Raw genomic sequence first — 23,100 nt, forward strand, 5'->3', positions numbered from 1 at the left:
TCCCTAAATCCTACTTGCATCTCTGCAGCTCTGGCCACTGGCATAGGCGACATGGGGGCACCAAGGTGAGATATTTCTCTGTCCCCACACTTCAGGTTACTGGGTGATGCCGGGCCCTTTGGATTTGCAAAGTGGATTTTTTAAATTCTTTTTTGGAATGCCAGGCCCATCCAGCTGGATTGGCTGGTTTCTCCCCAGTTCCGGTTACATTACAAGGGAGGCAACATGTCAAACTAGACTATGGGCTTTGTTTTAATTGAAAGTCGTGGAAGTAATTTACTTGTTCTGTGTCAATTGCTACATCTTCATCATTCACGTTCTCATCAGTTCTATCAACTAGTTCATTCATTCATTCATTCAGCAATGATTCAGTGTTGTATTAATGGGTGTGGGAGTGGAAATGACCCATCTTGGCATGGAAGAATATTTTATTACTGACATTTAGAATTGCTGGAATTGTTTAGAACTGCTAGTGCATTGCGATATTATATAGAAGACCAAACCTTAGTTGGTTTTATTATTGCTTTTAAATGTCCTACAGTCAACGTACTCCCTCTATGCCTGCACTAGGTTCAGACCCTTCCAAATACACCAATACGTTATACACCACTGCCACCATTTATGGAGTATCCACTATGCGTGAGAAAATTTGTTGGAATCTGGGCACCCCCAGATTGCTACAAGATAGCACAGTGGTGAAAAAATGGGTAGTAAAACTAGACTGCCTGGTTTTGTCAATGCCAAGTACCAATTAAGTCACTTAACCTCTCTGGGCCTCAGGTTTCCCATTTGTAAAATAGGCAACAGTAGTTGTAGGACAAGGAATATTTTTTTTTAACATCTTTATTAGAGTATAATTGCTTTCCAATGGTGTGTTAGTTTCTGCTTTATAACAAAGTGAATCAGTTATACATATGTTCCCATATCTCTTCCCTCTTGCGTCTCCCTCCCTCCCACCCTCCCTATCCCACCCCTCTAGGTGGTCACAAAGCACCGAGCTGATCTCCCTGTGCTACGCGGCTGCTTCCCACTAGCTAGCTATTTTATGTTTGGTAGTGTATATATGTCCATGTCACTCTCTCACTTTGTCACAGCGTACAGAACTTTGTAGGAATCATTATGTTGAGGATGACTTTAATCAAATTTGGGGGAAATTATTCAAGGTTGCAGAGTACCTTCTTTTTGGCTTTTGATCAAAGCACATAAAGAATTCAATCCTTATAACCTATGTCCTGCTTACTTAGTATTTCACTGTAGTGCCCGGTTTCAACAAGAAGTTGTACTTCTGCTGTGTTCTTTTATACAGTGATATGTATTCTGTTCCTAAGTCATGTCAAAACTGTATTACCTGAGCATTAGGTAATGTAGATAGACTTTTACATATATCCCCACACATAGGGTCTCTACTACATTAAAAATAGCTGGACCAAGTTTCCTTAGGTACTTTATTTCCTTTTGAATGCTGAAACTTTCATTTGAACTTTTTTTAGTTGCTAGGCCTTCTTCTGATTTTCATAGATTAACACTGACCCTGCCCTTCAAAAACAATGCATCTGAGTGTCTTCAGGAACCACTAGGTGAAATAAAGAAACCTAGTTTTTAAAAATATCTTCCTGTTTTCCTTTCTTTGGTATTCTCTCTCTTCCCCTACCTAGTATTCTCTTCTAGGAACTTCTCATTATGTGATCAACAATGACCTATGTATTTAGAGCCTAATTATAATTCTTATTACTACTGACAAGTCATACTGTGAATACACACAGAAATAAAAGAAAAGTAAAATGGATAAACCTAAAAACATTAAAAAAATAGGGAACAGTAATAATACCTACCTTAATTTAAGTTAAATAATCTTCTTCAAACACTTACTACAGTTCCTGGCACACGCTAACACATCAGTATAGACTATGATTTATTCCAACAAATGTTATTGACCCCCTGCTGAGTGCCTGACAGCGTTCTAGGCACTGGGAAGGGATTAACAAAATAGTTTCTACACAGCCCAATGAGAAAGATTGGTGGAGTTATTTCTGCCTAGGGAGAGGGGATGAGGGAAAATTGCATAGAGTAGAGAATATTTGAGCTACATCTTAGAGAAGGGGTAGGAGCTTTTCAAGAAGATAAATGTGTGTGATGTGGTTGGAAGAAAGCAAGGTGAGGCATGGTGGGAGATAAGACTGGAGAGACGGGCAGAGGTGGGATTATATAAAGCCTTGCTGAGGAGCATGGGCTTGTAAGTGATGGGAGTGTCTCAGTCAAGCTAGGATAAGTTATGCTGTAGCAACAAACATCCCTAAATATCTTAGTGGCTTGAGACAACGGAGGAATCTAACTCACTCGCATTCATGTCCATTGTGGAGCGCCTGCAGTTTTTGCTCCAGTGCCTTTACTCAGGAACTGAAGGAGCAGCTCCTGTGTGGGACAACCTGGACTCTTAGCAGAGGGGAAAAAAAAGAGAAGATGACAGCACATGTAACGGCTCTTAAAGCTTTTGCTCAGAAGTGATGCTCATCACTTTCACTCATAACTCACTGGCCAACACAAGTCACATGACTGAGCCTGATGTCAGTAGGGGAGGAAGTAATCCTTCCATAGGGAAGAACAAGTATTTTGGACAACAGTGGAATCTACTACAAAACATCATGTTCAGATTTGGATTGCAAGGAGCAAATGTGCTAACAGATATGAAAATGTCATCAATTGTAAAGCCCCATTCAGATATCAGGAGGTATCATTCGTTTTGGTAAATAAAGATGTACCATCTGGCTCCTCCTTCAAAAAGGACTTGCTGTCCAGCTATAAGGAGTGTGGTCGGCAGAGAGCCTATAGCTATCAGCTCTTTCAGGGTCTGCCTCTGCCATAGAGAGCTTGTACCATCACATTCTTCCCAGAGCATCCAGCCTCTAGTGACTGAATGAGGCAGATAGATAAAGGTTGGACCATTTTGGCCTGAAGGGGACAACCCTGGTGGATAATATTCATTCCAGAGCCCCTTGCTGATGCTCAGGCTTTTCGAGCGCTCTTCACCCTGTTCTATCTTATTTCCTCCCCTTTTCCCTTCACATCTGTTGATCCCCAATAAATATCTTGCCCCCTAAATTCCATCTCACCTATGCTTCTGGAGAACCCAACCTGTGACATTATAGTAATAGTGACAGTGATAATAATGTAATTATTGTTATAATATACAATTATGTCAATAGCAAGATTGATGTATTAATAAATACATTAATATTACACTCTCCATCAAGGGCCACCAAAGGGAAATAAACCAGATTGCAGAATTAGTAGTTAAAACAACAGATCATTGCTTTGGGTTTTGTCTGATAAAGCCACCAGCTTTTTTTCCTTAAGGATTTTGTGCTCCTGAGGTAGATAGTCCGTAGCCACTATCATGTCCTTTGAGGATCAACAAGAAGCTGAAATCTAGGTCCCAGGCCATGTGAAACTCAGAGATTCTGGGCCAAGAAGGGCCCTTTAAGAGAATGTAGTGGCTCTTTTAACTTTTAGAGCTCTCTAGTAAAAACTATCGTGAAGCCCTTGCTGTTTTGTGTTTTGTTTTTGTTTTTTATCAATACTACATCTGTGATGTGCCTGTTAATTAAAGTATACTGGAAAAGGACCCATGTTTCAAGCCAGAGAGACCTCTCCACTAGCTGTTTGACAGCAGCAGGTTACCTAACTTCTCTAACCGCCTCTGTAAAATGTGGCTGACAGATTTACCCTGTATGGTTGTAGTGAGGGTTGGATGAGCTATTCTGTATGTAAAACTCTTAGGAAGGTGCATGATGTACAGGTTCAGTAAATGTGCATTTCCTCCCCCTTCCTTTCTTCCCCTTGGATGAAATACGCAAATGTCGCTCACTAAATCGGTAGCTTGGTCACTTCACCCGATAACCCTGGAATAAGGATTCTTCTTCCTGAGAAATGCACATCATGAAGAAAAATGATGGTGGTCTTTTTTTTTTCTCCCTGTACCTGGTAAAACATTTATTTTGACTAATGTTATCAGTCAATGATGAAGGACACGATTCGAAGGATATCCTCTTAGGTACAAGCTTCTTTCCGTCGATAGGGGGTGCCTGGAGAGCTAGGTTGAGGTTTCTGAGAGAGTGTCTGGGCTAAGCAGGAAAGAGAACAGGGATTGATTAACGATGTCTACCACAGGAACAGAACGAGGATACAGTGGCACATATGCCACACACTTGCCATCTTTGTGGCGCTTCAACAGGATGTAAACTTCCTTCCCCCTCCAGGAGTTTTCAAGCCTGTTTCAGCTTACAAGATGTCGGGTCCTGTTTTGCCTTGGCAATGACACTGATCCACTCTGTCTGGCGAAGTGAATGAAAAGCATTTGTTGGAACCAAAATGGGAGGCAGACAGTGGAGCCTATGATACATGCTGTTGTATGCGATTCTCAACATGGCAGTCTTACCTCTTTCTTTAGGACTCAGTTCAAGTAGCTTCCCAAGGATGCTGCTTCTCAAATGTCAGCATATATACGAACCAACTTGAGGATCTGTAAAACACAGATTTCTGAGCTCCTTCCCCAGAGATGCTGATTTAGTAGGTCTGGGCTAAAGTCTGAGAATTTGCATTTATGCAAACTCAAAAGTGATGATGATCTGCCTAGTCCATGGACCATGTTTTGAGTGACTCTGTTCTAGGACTTGCTTCCCCATCTGTGGTCTCTGAATAATAGTGTCAGCAGCATCTGGGAGCCTGTTAGACGTGCAAAATCTGAGGCCCCATCCCAGAGAATCAGAATCTGCGCTTTAATAAGATTCCCCCCTGGTAATACACATGCAGATTGAAGTTGAGAACCACTGTTGGAACTCTTCTCTGACTCTCCTGTGCTGGGGTAGGTGCTAGTACTTTCTTCACACCGATTCTCTCCTCCATCATTGATAGTCCTCATCACACATTATTATAACCAGAATGGTTGGACTTTGAGCTTTTGAGAACAGGGGTATATACAGAACAATGCTGTATATCCGTCTCCTAGGACAGTACTTAGCGTATAAGAGACCCTCAGAAAATGCATGTAGAGTGAACAAATATGGCAGCCCTCAGACCTTAGACCCCACCAATCATACCCCCAAGTCTTATTCAAGTTGTCTTTTGTATGGTATTTGAAGAGAGGTTTTTCTTAGTGATTCAGGATTATGGAGGCTTCACAAGGGGAGTATTTGAGCCATTTAGGAGGACAAGCGTTTTCCAGGCACACCAGCTCTTACTTACATGCAAGCAGTTGCTGCCCTGATTAGGAACCACTTTCCCCATTCAAGTGAGTAGGTTATGAGATGGCCAGAGTGTCTGATCTCCTATATGAAGTTTTTAGTTCCATAACACCCGCCTTTACCTTTGCTTTTTGCTTCATTGGACATCCTGAGCTTGCTGCCTCTGTTCGGGCACCCTTGCGTTGTGGGGTGAAGGGGAGGAAGAAGGAGCTAATGAAGCTTCTGTCCTCAAACATGGAGTCCTGAGTTGGGAAGGAGAGGACCAGACTTGTCATCCTGATGGTGTCATCGCCTTCCTCTGTGATCTCAGAAATATCACTTCTCTCCTGACTCTTCGTTTTCTCATGACAGGTTTGGGTTTTATCGGTAGTTTGTTTTCTTCCTTCCTTTGTTTCTTTTCCTTAACCTTTCTTCCTCCACCTCCCTTTCCTTCCTTCCTTCCTTCCTTCCTTCCTTCCTTCCTTCCTTCCCCCTTTCTAACTTACTTTCTGGTCTCCTCCTTCCGTCTCTTCCTCCCTCCTTCCTGCTTCCCTCCATCTCCCCTTCTCTCTCCTCCTCTCTCTTCCTTTCCCTTCCTTTTCATCCCTTCTCCTCCCTCCTTCCCCCTCCCTCCATATCTTCCTTTATTTTTTAAGCAGAACCATCTCCTAAGAGTTTTCTGCGGAGGGTCAAGATGTAAGCCAGTTACCAGTGGAGCTGCCCCGGTTGGAGTGCTCATGACCTGGTCTGCAGCACCAGCCTTCCCACATGCCCTGTCTTTGAAATGGTTCTGCAGAATCCTAGATTTCTGTGAAAGGCAGCTTACAAACCATTGGATTTAATGATCTCTGACGGGTATTTTGTTCCTAACAGTGTAAGATACATATGAGTAAACGAGTCATGTTAGAATCTGTTCTCTGGCATCTCACGGCAAGACAACTTTTTAAAACTGTCACCCTGGGACCTCAGAAGAGACAGCCCTTCCTTCTCAGAGTTGCTCACCCTGGCTCTGACTCAGATGAGGTTCCTGGTCATCTACAGCCCTGTTCCTTTGTCATGGTCCCTCCCACCTCTCACCTGACTTCCTAGCTGGGCTCTGCCTCTCTGCTTTGGCTCTTTGCACTTGGTCAAGTCTTTTTTTTTTTTTACCAGTATATAGTGCTCCTTTCTGGGGGAAGCCAAACGTACGCTCATGAGCCCATTCACTAAATCCGCCCATCAGTGATGTGTTACACTAAGTTCCATATGCCAGGCTCTGGACTGAAGATGCCGTAATACATCAGGCACTAGTCTTCTCTCAGTGATCTCAGAGTCAGGCTTAACATACAGTCTGATCAATACCAATCAGTGTGTTAAGGGCAATGATAGAAATCTATGTACGGCAGCGAGAGGAGAGAGTGAATTCTGTAGAGACGCATGGTGGGGTCAGGAATATTTTCCCCCAAAAGATGGTATCTTAGCTAGGTTTTGAAGGAAACATCTAAAACTTGGACTGGAAAGGAGGGAAGGCATTTGAACCTGTAGGATTATTTGATGTACAAAGACTCAGAGCATGTCTGGGACAACTGTGGGCAATTTAAAATTATCCAGAAGTACAGGTATCTTAAGGAGGAGAAGGGATGGTAGACAATGAAATTGGAGAAACAAGGCCAGATTAGGAAGGTATATTATGGTAAGAAGCTTTAATTTGTAGACAGTAGGAAAGTAGATGTAAAGCCTTTTTACAAATACCCTTTCCCTAAAAAGTAATGGTGGAAAATTTAGATGACAAAGAAAAATTAAAAGAGGTAGGAAAAAAACCCTTCCACCTTTCCAATGGATGCCCACCCTCCAAAGGCAACCATTATTATCATTCTTGCTTCTTTTCTTCCAGTCTTTTTTTTAATGTAGTTTTTTATACAGTGGAGATGATACCAAAGGAGAGTTTTAAACAGGAAAGCAATCCCTTTATGGAACTCTACTCAACATCTCAATAAACTAGAAATTACGTAATTTTTTTTCTGGAGGTTTTTTTTGAAATGTTTTATTTTAGAACAGTTTAGATATACAGAAAAGTTGCAAAGATGGCACAGAGAACTCTTGTATACCCATTTATTAGTCTTTAAATTAATTGAGGTTTATTGCCACTACTTGTTGTCAGTCCAATAAGAAAACAGGCAAGACATGGGGATTTGTCTAAAAACATAATGGCGGTTGCTGCCTCCCAGTGTATCCCATATCCCTTGCAGCTGTAATGCTGGACATTGAGAATGAGAGTTCACGTTGCTAACCCTGAAGGGACTTCCACCGCGAGGCAGGAAATTAACTCAGATGGTAGAAAGACTCCCATCCCTGCCCCCGCCCCCACTCACATGAGCTGAAATAAATGCAGCTTTCCATTCTACCTGAAATAAAGTTATAGCAACCTCATTCTCGGAACATTTCTGAGGTCATCCTTGAGCCCATAGCCAGTTGGAGATGGCTCTGCCGGGTCTGACTCTAGGTCTTTCATGTCTGGGTGTGGACTGGGTGAAGTGGGGGTGTCCAGGAATCCTTTTAATTATATTAGAATTGGGGTGTCTAGCATGACCAGACTGAATGGTGTAGCCATAACCACTTATTAGGTCTCCCTCACCTCCAGATCAGTAACAGCCCACATATTCCTTCTGTGGCTATACAGCCTGGGTCCCGCAAACGATACTGCCTGAGTTAGGCGGTTTAAATCTTTGCAGCCTCTGAGTTCCTCTAGGATCCACTTGATTTTCACACTTTGGCTAAACGCAGGTTATCAGAACCTAATTTATTATACACCTCTGTGGCTAGCTGCAATGGGAATTTTGCAAGTAGAAACCGGTAGTCTACAATACTCAAACTCCAAGTCTTGATGTTAGATTTGTACATAGTTATTTGCCCTCCGCCATTCAGTCTGCAGACAGTGCGTTACCAAATGGTCTTTTGATTGCTCATCCTCTGGCTTAAAGTATTTCTGCCTCTTGTTTACCTCAAGTTCATTGTTTTATTACCATCTCATTATTTGAAAGGGGTATGGGGGGGATATTTCCATGGTGATGTGGAGACCTTACCACTTTAAACCAAGTTAAAGCACATTAGCACACCGTTCAGGAATTTTTAAAGTGTTAGAGAGTCTGTGACAGGGGCTATAAGGCTCTTCCTAATTTCTCTTTTCAAGTGTTTTATGGGAGAAGATATATTCAAGTTCGTGGGGTTGAACTTAGCAGCATGTAGCAGTGGGTAGAAGTCCTCAGTAGATGTTTCCTTTATTCTAATTAGCCAGCTCCCTTGTATTAATGGTTTTTAGCCTAACACCACAGCGTGCCAAGGATGACTATGTCCCCATACCTATCCTTCTGGAATTCAGAGCCTGCCTGAAGGGACTGATAAGGAAGGAAGAAAACTGTTACAACAGAGGGTGATAAGAATTTCGCATGAGGTGAAGGAAGGCCACTGGGCAGCTGCACTGGTGCCAATGGGAAGCCATACTGTGATCTGTTCACCAAACTCCATCTGTGCTACCCAGCCTTGTTGGCTATCCCTCTTAGTGTGATCTGGCTCCAGGGACTGACTCCCACTAAACTGATGTATAAACCATCATGAAACTGTATCTTGTGCCACTGAAGAAAAGAGTCAGCCATTAAGCAGACAGTGTTGAGTCAGAAAAGTGAGTTTCCTCCCAAGAACAAAACCACACAGAGAGCTCAATTATAATCAAAGGATTCCTGAGGCAAAGGCTACTACGGGGGTTGCCAGAGCCTGCTGGTTTTGATGTACAAGAAACAATTGTACATATCTCTTAACAAATCCGTATTCAATGGATTGTGTACAGCTGTACACAGAGGATTACACACATCTCTTCCAAAATCCAGCATTCTTCTCGGTCACTTACAATGGACCATGGTGGGAATATTTACACTATGATAATTGGCAAATGTTACAAATTAGAGCTTCCCCCCCAAAAAAAATCTGGTTGTTAAAAACGTTTACCAGCATATCATTTGAACTATTACATGTGCCATAAAATGTATTTAAGTTAATAGGATCGTCCTGGATATGTCCTAGACAGTCCTGGGAAGGGCATGCCCTATGTCTTATTCCTTTACTGTCCTAGTGTGTTGTGGCTGGGCAAGAACTATTATGTACTAGCCTGGGAGATTTTTTTTCTTGCTAGTTCTTTAAGGTAATATTACTTATTTCTCCTCTGGTATCCATCTAGTATTCAGTGATAACCTGGTTTTTAGATTCCAAGTTCTTTGAGGCCACTTCACTGTTGGCCCTGCATACACTGTTGGGGAGAGAGTGGAGAGATGAAACAAAAACAAGAGTGAGGAGACGGCTGTGGTCATTTTTAGTGACTGTTACCATCTATCATTAAATATCTTTCCTAAAACAATAGACATAAATTTCATGGCAGCTCTAATTTCATGCTAAAACTGGCCCTATGCTGATTTGGGGGTCTTCGTTTGGACAAATGGAAGGCAGCAGAAGCCACTCCTAAGTGGATTTCGCTCTTCTTAATGAGGGATATAGTGCCAAAAAAATTAAGTTTCTTTCATTAGTGAAAATGAGGCTCCTTCATCAACTTTCACATTATACAAAGAAAGAAGGAAAAAAATACAGGCAGAAGGGAAGGAGCCTAGACAAAGTAAACAATTATTTTTGATTTATTGATCTCTGCAAGAAGCTAGAGCTTTTGGCAGAACAGGGAGCATTGTTCTTAATTAGTGTCATGATTTTTCAGCAGTTATTGACAATGCAGTTTCTTCAGCCCTATTGTTTCTTTAATGCCAGCCTCTTTTCCTGTGCCCCTCACCATCTAGTTTGGGGGCTATATCAGAGGGACTGGTGGGGGGAAGAAGGTTCTCTGCTTCTCCTCAGGAAACCAAGAGAGTTCCTGGATTGCATCATAGGACAGTGTGGGAACCAGCCTTGGCTTCAAATCCCAGTTCTGTCACTTAGCAGTTACGTGGCCTAAGGCTAGTTGTTAACCTCGCTGGGTCTCAGATTGCTTAGCTTGCTCACCTGTAAAATAGAATAATCAGACCTGCCTCGTGATTTTGTGGAGGGAATTAGAGACGAGCTGTGGAACACTTTTCATAGTTTATGGAACACTTTTCATAGTTTATGGGGAAAGTGGCGGCTGTTAATAATAGTAATGACTAGGCAGATTCATTTCTGCAGTCTGCCGACAGGTACAGTATCCTTTATTCTAACAAATACTCACCAAGAACCTACTATGTGCCAGAAACTGTTCTAGACACTGAAGTTGTATTAGTGAACAAACAGACCAGAAAATCCCTGACCTCATGGAGGTTATCATGATGTACCATCCTAGCACCTTATTAAAAATTCACAGTGAAAATTATTATCTGAGTTGAGAAGATAAAGCCTCAGCCTGATGGACAAGGCTCATAATTGAAGCCCAAATTCCTGCATTCAGGAAATGAAAGGGGCATGATCCATGCCTATCAGGAGGAAGTTAGGTGTTTGCTTCATAAAGCAACATTTATTGAGCCCTTACAATGATGCAGCATCTCATTCAACCTTTTGAGGTAGGTTTGTTCCACGAAGCAGTTGAGACCCAGAGCGTTTAGCAAACTTGCCCAAGACCACTCGTGTTATCATCGGTGGAGTCAGGTTTCAAACCCAGGTGTGCCGAATCATGCTCTTAGCCATGACTGACGAGACACCAACTTGATGAAGTCTTTCCTTCAAATTCTCCTTCATTCCAGATTCAGGCACAGGTTATGGCACTAGGTTTCTGAAGAAAAGTCTGATTCAGTTAATTTTCATATATTAGCTTTACAAGGGCAGGGAATATGTCTCTTTGGCTGGCTGCTGTATTCTAGAAGCCGATTGAGCTTCTGGAACTTATTAGTTGCCAAAAAACATTTTGAAAGGATAATGGAATCAATCGTCAGTGAGTATGGTAGGATGTGTCCTTCCTGGTCCCTGTTGATGTTTCTGCAGAAAGGAAGACAGGCAAGGTATACCTATTCAGCACAAAGGACAGCGACATGTGTTTCTTTGCTGAGATAACTTTGCCCTTGAGGAACAGTGAGTAGATTGGTGAGCCTAGAAGTTATGGGGGCACAGGATGGATGGAAATGAGAAACTAGAAGAGTCAAGTCATGGAGGGTCTTGGGTGGCATGCTAAGGCGATTGGACTCTATCTGAGGGCTGTAGGGAGACAATGAAGAATTGTTAAACACATAAATACGTGACTTAAAAGAGTTAAGACAAAGATTCTAGAACCAAGAAGTGGGAGGATTTGCCAAAGGTCAGATGGCAGAATAACAACAGCAGAAACTAGAAACCCTAAAGCTGGAGAAATTCTTCTAAGCCACACTATGTTTTCTTAATTAATTCTTACGGGAAAATGTGAAGTGAGCTTTAACTCTAGGCTATTTCTGTTCAGGACAGGTTTTATTTTATTATATACTTTGATTTTTTGATTTTGACCATCTCCATCAGGTTGGAAAACCTCTGCCTGTAGACCAGAGTTTGAGAGAAGCCCATATGTGTCAAGAAATGTTGACTGCCCCAGATACTTTGTGCCTGGTCAAGGGAGTAATTAGGGGCTAGAGTCCCAGAGGGGCAAAGGAGAGCAGTGGGTTAACATTCTGGAGAACACCTTCACATAGGTCTCCGGAAGTATGTTACAGGAAGATCTAGGATGTTGTAAACATTGGGGAGGGGCACTCGGGACTCTGCCTATCTTTCCTGGAGTCATCAGCCATGACATGTGCGTGCAGACACACACAGGTACAAACAGGCACACATCCCTTCCAGCGCATACCTGCATGATCACCTCATACTTGTGACCCACTCAGGCACACTGTCGACATGTTTCCCACACATCCCCACACAATCCGAATACACACAAACACACATTCCCCACCTTGAGTGAAATATATCCACTGCACGCTCACCAGAGCAAGAGCAGATGCAATGCCTTGGGTTCACATACCTTACACACCCCTGCAGACACACCTGCACTACACACAACATGCAGCTTCCACTACACACCCATACAACTCATGCCCTTAGCCACGGAAATATACCACACACCTGTATCAAAACCTTCCCACATACGAAATTTACACACCTCACGCTCACCTACCTATCCAAGTCACATCAGCGTTCATTCTGCTACCACCTCATTGCAGCAAAACACAGCCCACATTCTATATATCTACATTCATATCCTTATCCCTGTCTATATCTATCCATGTGCTTGCGTACACACACACACACACACACACACACACACACACACACACTCATTCCCACGTATATGCACTCACAGATATGCCATGCCTATGCCCTGCATACATACACCCTCTATTTATTTCCTAGGGATCATAATTCAACAGTGAAGAAATTTCCTGGGGTCAAACACAGTTCTTGCCTACAATCACTAAAAATATATTATTTAAAGCTTAAAAATGTTATGGGGAAATAAAGTTCTATTTGCCTATTTTTAGCTCCCTTAAGGTTAAATGTGGCCTTATTCCATGTTCAGGCAGCCTTTGGGATTATGTAACTTCAACAGCTCTGACCTCTGACGTCAGTACCTGCTCTGCTGTTGGTGACGGGCAGGCAAGGCCCTTTCATCCACCACCAGCGGCAGCAGGTGTTCTAGGCAAAGGAATATTTACTGCTCTGGTGAAGGGGTGGAATATCTGGGGGGACGTGATGCTCTCAGCCAGTTAGACGGGCTTCCTGCCACAGCGAGCCCTGCTTGATAAGGCTGAGGCTGAGACCAACGTATGAAAAGTGGTCTATTCTTGGAACATACCCCTTCCCAAGCTCTCTTGCTGGGCGACAAATGTCTGGAAAAGCGGGGACTCAGCTGACCAGGCTCAAACCCTGGGCCTGACTGTGGACGCACAGCTGGGAATAGAGGTGAGAGGGCCTAGGTGAAGAGACTGTAGTTCAGTGCCTTGGGTTTTGCCTCTCATGCTCACCGGGCACAGGGTCACAGGGGGTTTCCAGAAACCACCTACTGCTAAGGATGGAGTGGCCACTGTATCACCAGGTGGGGGATGGTAGACCATAGTATAAACACATGGTGCCTGGAGTTGGGTAGCCTTGGGTCAAATTCCATCTCCCTTGTCTATTAGCTCCTTGACCCTGGGCAAGCCTCACTTTTCCCACCTCTAAAATGGGGATTGTTTTGATGTCCAGGAGTAAAGTGCACTTTACTCTTCACCCATATTGACCTTTCAGTAGTTTCCCAAACATATTGGCTTGTACCTCTGTGTCTTTTCTCATACTGTCTTATCTCCATGTGCTGCCATCCTCTCCTTTGTTGGCTGGGCAACAAGTTGGGCTCAAATGTCACTTGTCCTGGATAGCCTCCCGGATACCCCAAGGCAGACTTAGGCAGACTTAGGCTTCTTCTGTTCTCTCACTCCTCTTTACGCATGGTGACCCCCTTCCCCCTCACCCCATCCTTCACTATTTGTGGCAGACCTGGCGCTCTTTGGCAGCAGCAAGAGACAGGGAGACTAGTTATGAAGGAGGGCCCACCACAGTCTCTAGGATAATGAGATCAGTCTACTCCTAGCCTTGATACCCAACCTGTGTTCTGGGGCCATCCTCATTGCCTGGGAGCTTATTTGAGATGCAGAATTTCAAACCTACATTATCTAATGATAATGTAAAAAGAATGACACGAGGAGGAATTTCCACGAGTGGAACAACCAACAGTGGTACCCAATCTCTTTCATTTTTCTGTGGATTGTATTCTCCCTCCATCTGGCTGAACAGCAGAGAATTCAGCTTCCTCTTATGGTCACAAGAATATAAATGCTCTGGAGCTGTATCCTCTTCGTATATCGCATCCACCAAGACGTGTTCCCTCCTTCTCCTCAATCAGTATCTGTCTCTACTGCTCTTATGGAAAGAATATTTCTAAATTTACATGACTGCATAATTAAACCTTTACAAATCTTGAACTAAATATGTTTCGTATGCTTATTATTTAGCCAAATGCACTTTCTGTCATTCAGAAAAAACAGATTTCCCTGCTGATCATTCTACATCAGCACATGCCTCCTTCATAACTTTATCTCTAGACTCTAATCTCCACGAGGATAGAATGATGGATTAGCTGGCGCCTAGTAAGCATGCTCGGGGAATTTTTCTTAGAGGAATATGACAAATAGCTCGCTTGGGCCCAGGGAGTCTGACTTCTTTATCTCCACATCCCCAAGGTTCCCAGCACAGAGTAGGTATTATAATTTATGTCGAACGAATGAATGGACAGGAGCAGCAGTCGGTTCTGCAAGGCTTTGCCTGGAGGAATCAGTATGGCTGCATAGATTAAATTATGGGAAGAAAAGATCAGGGAAGAAGACAAAGCAGAAACCTTATTTCACGCGTATTATCATACTGCTTTTATCATTCAGTGTAAATAAATAAAAGGGGATAGTTCCAACAACGGAACTGTGAAAAGACCCAGAGGTGCATATAACAGGTCTGCCACTGCCTAGAAATGAATTCATCTGGCCGAGCTATTTATTTCAGCCTCAACTTTTTTTTTTTTTCAAAATAAGTCTGTTGTCCTCAGTGCAAGTCAGGAGAGTTTGTCTGTGTGGCTGCTTTAGGTTCTGTGGGTTTCTCTCCTTATCTCTGTGTGTCTCTCTTTGAGTCTGAATATCTCAGGGCTTATGGGTTGCAAGCAACAGAAACTATGTCTGGATGATTTAAGCCAATAAATGATCTACTGGAAGAAATATGGGACAGCTCACAGAATCAGAGGAACTACTAGAGAACCTCACTTTAAGAAGGAAAGAGACCAGGGGAGTTTCAGAGAACTGGGACTAATGTGCTCTTTTCAGCATGCTCTGTGATGGAGATAATTTTCCATTATTGGGTCATTCAACTTAAGATTCAAATCCCAGGGATAGGAAGTCTGATTGGCCTACTTTGGGTCACATGTTTAGTCCTTGAATAGGATAGGATACAACACCCAGTTTGAAGGATTGATCAGAACTGAATCAGAAGAGGAATAGATAATATGGTAGGCAGAACAATGGTCCCCCTAAGATGTCTACATGCTAATCCTAGAAACAGTGAATACGTTATGGAACATGGCAAGGGGGAATTAAGGCTGAAGATGGAATTAAGGTTGCTAATCAATTGACTGTAAGATAAGGAGATTACAATGTGTTCTCCACTGTAATCACTTTAAAGGTGGACAAGTTAGTCAGAGGAGTCAGAGTGATGCATTATGAGAAACACTCAATCAGCCAATGCTGACTTTAAAGGTGGAAGAGGGCCATGAGGCAAACAATGAGGGGATTCTCTAGAGGCTGAAAAAGGTTAAAAAAATGATTCTCACCAAGTGTCTCCAGGAAGCAGTGCGGCTCTGCTGACACCTTGATTTTTAGCTGTGTGAAGCCCATTTAAACTTCTGACCTCCAGAAAAATAAGATTCGTCTTGTTTCAAGCCACTAAGTGTGTGGTAGTTGATCATAGCAGCATGGGAAATAGATATGGAAAAGCAGCACATGCCTACAACAGGGTGGGACTGTACATGTTTGTTTCCATGGGCTTCTAATGGAAAACTTTGTGGCGCAATCCACTCAGAAATGGAGAATCATAGTTATATACGATGGAATATTACTCAGCCATAAAAAAGAAGGAAATGATGCCATTCGCAGCAACATGGATGGACCTAGAGATTATCATACTAAGTGAAGTAAGTCAGACAGAGAAAGACAAATTATCATATGATAACACTTCTATGTGAAATCTAAAATAAATGATACAAATGAACTTATTTACAAAACAGAAATAGACCCACAGGCATAGAAAACAAACTTAAGGTAACCAAAGGGGAAAGGGGAAGGAAGGGATAAATTAGGAGTTTGGGATTAACAGATACACACTAATGTACATAAAATAGATGACCAACCAGGACCTACTGTATAGCACAGTGAACTATACTCAATATTTTGTAATAACTTATAAGGGAAAATAATCTGAAAAAGAATACATATATGTGTGTGTATAACTGAATCACTTTGCTGTGCATCTGAAACTAACACAACATTGTAAATCAACTATATACTTCAATAAAAAAATAAATGGTTTCACAAACTATAATTTAACCATGCCCTCTTTTTATAAATCAAAACATTGTATAGATTACTAAATAAAAAGCATCTTATGTAGAAATAAAAGATCAAGCACAAAGGCAGTACCTGATGAATGTTGGCTTCATCCATTTGTAGACAGTGGAACTTTCTCGTTCCTGGTTCTCCCAGTCGTGGTGTTCGGTGGATTGTAGAGCTATTCTGTGCCCACTGTTCTAGAACCTTGTGGTGGAGCTCCAATGGGTGACTTCCCACAGGAGGAGGGGGTCTGCAGGCCCTGCTTTCCACAGGGCCTTTAGATAAGGCAGAAGCCTGCCCCAGAGTATCGGTTCCACCCATTACAAGCTCCGGCAGGCAGAGGGGTGTGGACCTCTGGAGGGGTCCAAACCTGCTGTTCAGGATGTTTGCCAGTCTTCTCTGGAGCATGGGACAGTATTGTACTGGATGATCGTTCGTTCTGATTACACTTCTGCTCCAGGAAGTATGGTGGGGTTTTTTCCTGCAGTGTTTGGGAACAAAGCAGCTCTGGGTATTGGTCTCTGCCCATCAGAAATCAGTGTTGTGATATAATTACATTTGCAAAGCAGATGGATCATCATCGAGCACGTGGCTGAAGCTCCTGTTGCAAAGAGAGGCGACAGATCTGAGGTCTGGAAGGGAGGTGGGGTGGGGCTGAAAGCTCCTCTCTGTTCCCAGATAAGAGCCATCTAGTTTGTGTCTCTGATGTTTTTGCAAGGAGGTTGGCAGGGAGATAAATGAAGAGGCTTGAGGAAGGGAATTCATATTTACGAAGCACCTGCTGTGTGCTGGGTTCTTTCCATACCTATCTCATCATTTACAATAGACCTGAGAAGTAGGTTCTAATTATCCCCATTTTACAGGTGAGAAAACTGAGGCTCAAGACAATTAAATTAGGGGCCTATGGAAACTCAGCTGGTGTGGTCATTGTTAGTGTTGCCCATCAGGTATTTCCAGTTCTCCCCCCAAGAAACATGAACATTTCTTTGGTCTCTGTACCTCCCAACGTGTGACTTCTCTTCCCTGACCTTTGACTATGAGTGGAAGCATGTGACTTCTTTAGGACAGTGAAACGTGAGCAGCAATGAAGTGTATCTCTTCTGTGCGGCAGCTTTAAATGCTAATACATAACTTGTCATGTGCTCTCCCCACCTCCGCCATGGTGAGGGGCAGTGTTCCAGGTGGAGACTGCTCTGGGTCTTGGCAGTGAGGGTGCCATGGAGCAGAGCCCCCAGCCAGTGTATGAGAGCCACGAGTCATGAGTGAGAAATAAAACTTTGTTTTCAGCCACTGAAATTTTTAAGGTTTGTTTGGTGCATAACCTTGTCTGTTTGACCGCTTAATAGCCTGGCTTCAAAATTTAAGCTCTTCCCTCTATTCCACATGGCACCAAAGCATGGAGATCTGTGTAGAGAGTTAGGCATTCAGGTGTTTTGCCCATGATTCTTGATTCAGCTGGGTCTGTGAAGGCCATAGGGTAATATGGCCCTCATTTTGTTTCGTAAGGATTGTTTCTGTCTCTCTAAAGAGAGTGCAAAGATGGGGTCTCAGCCCCTCTCTCCAGACCCCTCATGGAACGCAGGGCTGCTCACATCATAGATGCTGCTGAAATGCTTCTGGCAGGAGTTACTGGAACAGATTGAAATGGTTAAGAAGACACTGCAGTGATGAAGTGGGATGAAATGGAATGAATTGGGACACAGGGGCTTGAAATGGAGGAGCTTGACTTGCAGTGGAATGGGATGACATGGATGTAGATTAGGACAGAATGGATTGAACTGGGATAGAATGGAATGAGTTGGAATTTGAATGGGCTGGAAGGGCTGAGAAGGGAATAGCTTGGCATGGAATTTGGAGAGTGATATGGACTGGATCCGACGGAATGAAATGAATTGGATGGAACAGAATTAGTCATTGGATGAAAGGCATAGAATGGGATGGACAGAGTTCTTTTCGTCTAGTTTCCTATCCACACCCCACCCCTAACCCCGGCCGGCGGACTATTTTTGTTCCTGTAAGTAGTCAACATACTGTTGAGAAAGTGGCATTGTTAAAAGATGAGGGAAGTAATTCTGGCTGCTTCAGGGATGGCTTCTGACCTTTAATAGTATCCATGTGTGCACGTGTGCGCGTGTACACACACACACACACACACACACACACACACACACACACACACACACACACACACACACACACACACACACACACACACACACACACACACACACACACACACACACAGTGGGGTAGAGACGATCCTAGTTGGGTACCCAGACCACAGCCCTTGAAAGAACTAACAGTTACTGGGTCCTGGGGATATATTGCTGGGTCAGGGGGCATTTGGCCAATTTCACTTGGGGGAAATACATCTTACTTTCTCATCGGCTTCTCAGCCTGTTCCCCACTTCTCCTCTCTCCCTGCCCCTGTTCTGTGTTCCCTGTATAGTAACAAGAGGCTTTCTCTTGCTTTTTCCTTCCCTTTCCCAGAATGAGGGAATGTGCTTGGAAACAGTTGCCGTGGGAGCAATCTTGTTTTTGAAAAAGAAACTGTAAAAAAATGTGTTTGCGGGGTTGCCAAAGTGGAGTGAGCCTTATTTAAGTGAGTGGGGTGGTAGGAATGTGTTTACACAGCAAGCAAACGCAGGCTGGGTGTCTGCTGTTTCTTTAGTGGATGGTATTTTGAAAGGACTTTATGATCTATGTTTTAATTCATTGTTACTCCTTCCAGCCCAGGAAAGTGTGCCTTCCTGGCGTTATTCATATAGCTTGAGTTAAGCAGCAGAAAACTGACAGCCAGCCTGAACCTGTGCTTACCCGGGAGAAATCTGTGTGTGTGCAGCTCAGACAGAGCCGTGCACACATGCACGTGCATAACTGGGTGCCTCTATATCCACTGAGAGAATTAAATGTGATGTTACTTGCAGCGTGCTTAAGAGAGAGCCTGTCACATAGTGAGTTCGGATTAGTGTTAGCCCATCATCAACTGTGTGCACGTGGGCGTATGCACCCAATCCTGCAGACGTTCACTGATAGGTCCGATTGTATACTGTGTGAAATTATGTCCTTGCACAACTATGCACACCAAAAGCTGGACACATCTGTGGAATTCTGTTTATACACAGAACCCTATGCACACCTCTGTCTGTGCTTATGAACAACCAGATGTGCACACAACTCTACACTGTGCCTCCTCAAAACATGAAGTCATGGAAGAACTGAACACTTATGGAGTGCTGTTTTTTTTTTTTTAATACAACAGATATATCGAAGCGATTTGCAAGTTTCCTTTGGAAACTTGGCTCAGGGCTTTTCAAGCCTACATCACAGGATCCCATTTAGAGACACGTTTCTATATTCTACTCTTTCTTGGTTCCAAATGGCTCTTTCCTCTCCATCTCCTTGCTACTGTCTGAATCCTCATCTTATGTGCTTGTTCGTTCATTCATTCATTCATTCATTCCACTAACACTTTCTCTGCCTATTGTAAGGCTAAACATGGTTCTGGGTGCAGGGCTGCAAGACAGATATATGTCTCCTTACTCAGAGACTCTCTTCTATCCTGGCACCAAGTAAATTGTTTGCTAATATGTGTGAAACAGTTCACAGTCACAGAGCTCTATTGCATCCATTATAATACTTGATTAGCACAATACTGAAGGTCTCTGATTTTGGAGCTGGAATACCGGGGTTCAGATCCCAGCTGTCCCAATTACTTGCTGTAATTAGACAAGTCACTTAACATTTCTGTGCCCCACTTTCTCATCAGGAAAACAGAGGTCACAAAAGTATCCACACTTTGGTGAAGATTGAAAGAATTCTTACAGGAAGAGCCCTTAAAACAGTGTGTGGCTCATTTTCAGTGCTATAGGTTGTTGCTAAAATTCCTACTGCTGATTCTCTCAGACAGACCTGTGCAGGGAGTAGTGTTATCCCGATTTTGCACATATGAAAACAGGATCAGAGCAGTTCAGTGTTACTCCTGGATGACTGTTGCTGCCTCTCATCTGTCCTCCCTGTCTGCTCCCAGGACGGAGACCATCCTCCACCCCCCAGACAATCACTCATTCCCTCTCCAGTTTCCCAGGAACTGGCGGTGATCACAGATTTGAATCTTGTTCTAAAAAGAGAGCCGCCACCTCTCTGTTTGTCCGAGAAGCTCCTACTTCTTTCTATTCATGTTCAGGGTCTCATTCCCTCTACGGTGGGCTCCTCAGTTAGTTCAGAACAAGAGTTTTATGTCGGGAAGTGGTGGTGGAGAGTGCTGAGGCAGAAGGTGAGTTGTGCTACATTAGAGAGAACCAGGAGCTTGCAGCCCAAACCTGGCTTCCAGTTGCTTCCAGTCTGGTTGGTTATCTCTCCTCTCTATATCTCATCTGTGAAATGGGATCAGAGTTTTTCCAGTGTCCCCCTCAGAGCAGTGTAGGAATACTGGAGGCAGCACGGGCTCTGCCTTTAGACTGACCCACGTCCAAATCCCTGATGACCTTGCTTGTCATCTCCAAGGCTGAATCGGTCTGAATTCTTTTTTTGTTTTAATTAATTAATTTATTTTTGCTGTGTTGGGTCTTCGTTTCTGTGCGAAGGCTTTCTCTAGTTGTGGCAAGCGGGGGCCACTCTTCATCGCGGTGCGCGGGCCTCTCACTATCACGTGCTCTCTTGTTGCAGAGCACAGGCTCAGTAGTTGTGGCTCACGGGCCCAGTTGCTCCGCGGCATGTGGGATCCTCCCAGACCAGGGCTCGAACCCATGTCCCCTGCATTAGCAGGCAGATTCTCAACCACTGCGCCACCAGGGAAGTCCCGGCCTGAATTCTTAGTTGCAAACAAAAGGACCCAACTCTGAATGATTCTAGCAGGAAACAGATTTGTTGAAGGGATATTAAGGAGCTCATAGAATCTCCAGGGTATCTGAGAAACTAGCTTATAAAACAAGCAGATACCAAGAGAGGCACACTAGCCAGAACTATCATCAGAACCCTGCCACAGCTGTCCTGTGAGGACCCTGTATTGCCCCAGAGGACACTGGATATTGCCATGGTGTTTCTGCTCCGAATTCAAAGTCCATGGCTCATGCATATGATTGGCCAAGGCTAGGTCATGTGCTCTTGCTTTCGCAGCAAGAGAGGCTGGGAAAGCAAGTATCTGGTCTTTTCAACTTCTGGGAGGTAGATTCCATCTCTCTCCAAGACTCTTAAGATGCGGACCTCCCCAAATACCCCTAAGCATAGGAAGAGGTGATTTAGCTTGTTGAAACGACAACAACCAACTCAACTAAACTAACACTGTCAACTGCGATATTGATTCCTCCTCTGTAAAATTGGGAAAACAAGACCCATCTCTAAGAATTGTTGTGAAAGTTACCTGTTAGCCCTCGTGTAGTGCTTAGGCATGATACCTAGCACATTATATGCCCTTAACAAATGCTTCTTTCCTGTCCCTGTTTCTAGACAGTATTCAGGGCCTGGGTTTCGGGGGTGGTTCCCAGAAGGCTGCACCTTCCTAGCTGTGTAAGTGGTAGAGGCCGCCTTGGTTTACGATGCTGATCTGTCTCCAGACCCACAGTGGTTCATGGAAGTTCCTGAGAATGACTTTTCTTGAGACAGGAGGGAAGGGGGCCTGATACTGTCCAGTTCTGAGAAGGAGCTCAGGATTGGCCAGGGTCTTGTGCCCTTGCCTAGGATGAGTTAAATTTCACTCAGGAGATTGACAGAAATGGAAATGAGTGCCTCTTGCTTCATTCATCAGAGCATATGCTTTCCTTCTGATAAACATTTGCTATGTTTCTGTGCCGTCAGAGTGTTCCCTGCATCCGAAACCTATAGGTGGTCTCCCTTGGGAGGAGAATAGAGGCTCATGGAGAGGTCGGATCATCTGCTCATTCTCCAAGGCCCAGCTTCAAGTCTATCCCCTGGGTGAAGCTCGCTAGTCCCATTCAGTCCCCAGATCGCTCTCCCTTCTGTGAGCGCTCCTTATAGCTCACATTGCTTCCCCTTCTTTCTCTCTCTTGTTCTTCTTTCCACCGTATTCACTGAGGGCCACCATGTTCCAGGCACAGGAGACAAAGTGGATGATAAGACAAACAAGCTATCTACTCTCAGAGAAATTTCATTCTAGTGGGGAAGGGAGAAAATTAACAAGTAAAGAAATAAAATAATTTCATATAATGGTGGGTGAGGGCTAGGAAGACTCAAACAGTGACATCAGGGGAGGTTGGGAAACTTGATGTGTGGATGTTAGTGAGGTCCCTTCTAAGGAAGACTGAGCTCTGTGAAGACCCAGGAAAGAGAGTTCCTGGTAGAGGGAACTGAGGTTCACAGGCCTTGAGGTCAGTGTGAGCTGATGTGTTCCAGGCACAGAGAGAGAGTTAACATGGCTAGCGAACAGTGAGGGAAGGAGAGAGTGGTGTATAGGAGTTAGCTAATAGTATTTTGTGCGTTGGCTTATTAAGTTGGGTTTTCGGCAATCAAGCCTGTGTTTTCTACTTCTTGATGTCTGCCTGTTATTAATTTTGCTCAGACGGTACTGTTCGCCGAAGAGGTGCTTAAGTTGACACCTGTTGATTGTCAGTAGTTCCTCCCCTAGTTGTATTTTATGCTGCATAGGTGGTCCTGGTCCCTTCAAGCTGTCATTTCCATGAAAGAGTGCAGCCCAAAGCAGAAGGACATGAGGTCCTACATGGCTCATGTGAGGGCACATCTAATGAAAGTTGGGTCGTATTTTGCCAACGTAGTCAAATCAGTAGGCCCAAACCCAAGCATGG

General features: G+C 43.7%; 1 protein-coding gene and 1 long non-coding RNA gene across 4 annotated transcripts in view; one reads left to right on the forward strand and one right to left on the reverse strand.

Annotated features, from left to right (window-relative positions):
* The window catches only part of SHISA9 (shisa family member 9), a 293,564-nt gene that overhangs the window by 206,176 nt on the left and 64,288 nt on the right, over nt 1-23,100 (forward strand). The gene's annotated exons all lie outside the window — the stretch shown is intronic.
* LOC117201479 (uncharacterized) lies at nt 922-16,766 on the reverse strand. Of its 2 annotated transcripts, none has more exons than XR_007472305.1 (3): nt 16,430-16,766; nt 5,363-11,177; nt 922-4,331 (listed from the first exon to the last, which is right to left on the reverse strand). It is a non-coding gene; the product is annotated as an uncharacterized LOC117201479 (long non-coding RNA). The 2 variants fall into 2 exon arrangements; XR_004483513.2 differs by having other exon boundaries at nt 922-4,519.

Source organism: Orcinus orca, chromosome 16 (assembly GCF_937001465.1).
Source record: "Orcinus orca chromosome 16, mOrcOrc1.1, whole genome shotgun sequence".
NCBI classification, from domain to species: domain Eukaryota; kingdom Metazoa; phylum Chordata; class Mammalia; order Artiodactyla; family Delphinidae; genus Orcinus; species Orcinus orca.